General features: G+C 42.5%; 1 pseudogene; it reads left to right on the forward strand.

Annotated features, from left to right (window-relative positions):
* LOC100415189 (farnesyl pyrophosphate synthase pseudogene) lies at positions 1-1,611 on the forward strand (annotated as a pseudogene).
* The last annotated feature ends 757 nt before the right edge of the window (positions 1,612-2,368 follow it).

Below are 2,368 nucleotides of genomic sequence, written 5' to 3' on the forward strand. Positions count from 1 at the left end.
GAAAAGCAGATACTTAGAAGGTCAAATGCATCACTAAGGACAGACTATATGAACATTCTCAGCCTAATGTGCATATTTGCTTTATGATCCTCTGTTAGCTTGTGGAATAGCTGGTATGGTCAACATTGGACAGGAGTTCTGGAGGTGATGAGTGTCGTGAGCATGGGATATAATGAGGCATATGGTGGAGTCAGCTATTCTAATCTAGAAAAATTCCCTAATAGAATTATTTGAAAAAAACAGACATGAATGATGAGTAGGAATTAATGTTGCAAGAAAGAGAATGAACTATCGGAAGTAACTAGGCATAGAAACTGAAAGAACTTATTTGGGTACAATGTGTAGAGTTAGAAATGTGAGAAAACTGAGCAAGCAGGAACTGGCAACCAGGAACAGAGCCCTTTGCTCCTCCCTCAGAATGAATGGAGACCAGAAATCAGATGTTTATGCCCAAGAAAAGCAGGATTTCATTCAGCACTTCTCCCAGATTGTTAGGGTGCTGACTGAGGATGAGATGGGGCACCCAGAGACAGGAGATGCTATTGCCCGGCTCAAGGAGGTCCTGGAATACAACGCCATTGGAGTTTGTATGGTGCTAGTACAAACGGGGTTTGACGGTGCTAGTAGAGTTCCGGGAGCTGGCGGAGCCGAGGAAGCAGGATGCTGATAGTCTCCAGTGGGCCCTGACTGTGGGCTGGTGTGTGGAACTGCTGCAAGCTGTCTTCCTGGTGACAGATGACATCATGGATGCATCCCTCACCTGCCAGGGACAGATCTGCTGGTATCAGAAGCCAGGTGTGGGTTTGGATGCCCTCAATGATGCTATCCTTCTGGAAGCATGTGTCTACCGCCTGCTGAAGCTCTACTGCTGGGAGCAGCCCTATTACCTGAACCTGATCGAGCTCTTCCTGCAGAGTTCCTATCAGACTGAGATTGGGCAGACCCTGGACCTCATCATAGCCCCTCCGGACAATGTGGATCTCGACAGATTCACTGAAAAGAGGTACAAATCCATTGTCAAGTACAAGACGGCTTTCTACTCCTTCTACCTTCCTGTAGCTGCAGCCATGTACATGGCAGGAATTGATGGCAAGAAGGAGCATGCCAATGCCAAGAAGATCCTGCTGGAGATGGGAGACTTCTTTCAGATTCAGGTTGATTACCTTGACCTCTTTGGGAACCCCGGTGTGACTGGCAAAGTTGGCACTGACATCCAGGACAACAAATGCAGCTGGCTGGTGGTCCAGTGTCTGCAATGGTCCACTCCGGAACAGCGCCAGATCCTGAAGGAAAATTACGGGCAGAAGGAGGCTGAGAAGGTGGCCAGAGTGAAGGCATTATATGAGGAGCTGGATCTGCCGGCTGTGTTCTCAAAGTATGAGGAAGACAATTACAACCACATTATGGCTCTGATTGAACAGTACGCGGCACCCCTGCCCCCAGCTATCTTTCTGGGGCTTGTGCGCAAAATCTACAAGCGGAAAAAGTGACCTAGAGACTGCAAGGGCGGAGAGGAGGCTCTCAATAAATAAATTATTGTGTAAAAAAAAAAAAAAGAAATGTGAGAAAACTGTTTCAGAGGTGCAAGTGACCTTGCACCTTGAAGGGACTTTGCAGACATTTTTAGTGTTTTGGACTTCGTTATATGTATGGTAATAGAAAATGACTGAGGATTTTTCTTAGAGAAACTGATCAGATTACACTTCTGCTGGAATGGAAAGATCATTCCAACTTAATAATTGATGCAAATGATGATCATTAAGGAATGCTGTGATGGTTTTATGTGTTGACTTGTCTAGGCTAAGGTATCTGGTGGTTTGGTCAAACATTAGTCCAGATGTTGCTATGAAGATCTTTTTTTTTTTTTTTCAGAGGTGTTAACATTTGAAATAGTAGCATTTGAGTAAAGCATATTATTCTTTGTATTATGGGTGGGCATCATCTAATCAGTTGACAGTCTTAAGAGCAAAGACTGAGGTTTTCCAAAGGAATTATCTTCAAGAGTGCACCAGAGAAAATTCACCTTGGTTTCTAGCCTGCTGTTTTACAGACTTTAAACTCAAGATTAAAACATCAACTATTACTTGAATTTCCATCCTGACAGCTAGCTCCACAGATTTCAAACTTGCCAGATCTCACAGTTGTGGAAGCCACTTTTTAAAAATCTCTGTCTCTCTAGGCAGATAGATAGAAACATAGATAGATAGATAGAAATATATAGATAGATATAATGTATCTATAATTTTCAAATAGTACAAACAAAAATGTGAATATATAAAAACTATATATAAAAACAGCAAAATGAAGCAAATATAACAAAATGTTAACAATTATGAATAGAAGTGGAATGAATATGCATGTTCATCAT

The sequence above is a fragment of the Callithrix jacchus genome, chromosome 2, assembly GCF_049354715.1.
Source record: "Callithrix jacchus isolate 240 chromosome 2, calJac240_pri, whole genome shotgun sequence".
NCBI lineage: Eukaryota > Metazoa > Chordata > Mammalia > Primates > Cebidae > Callithrix > Callithrix jacchus.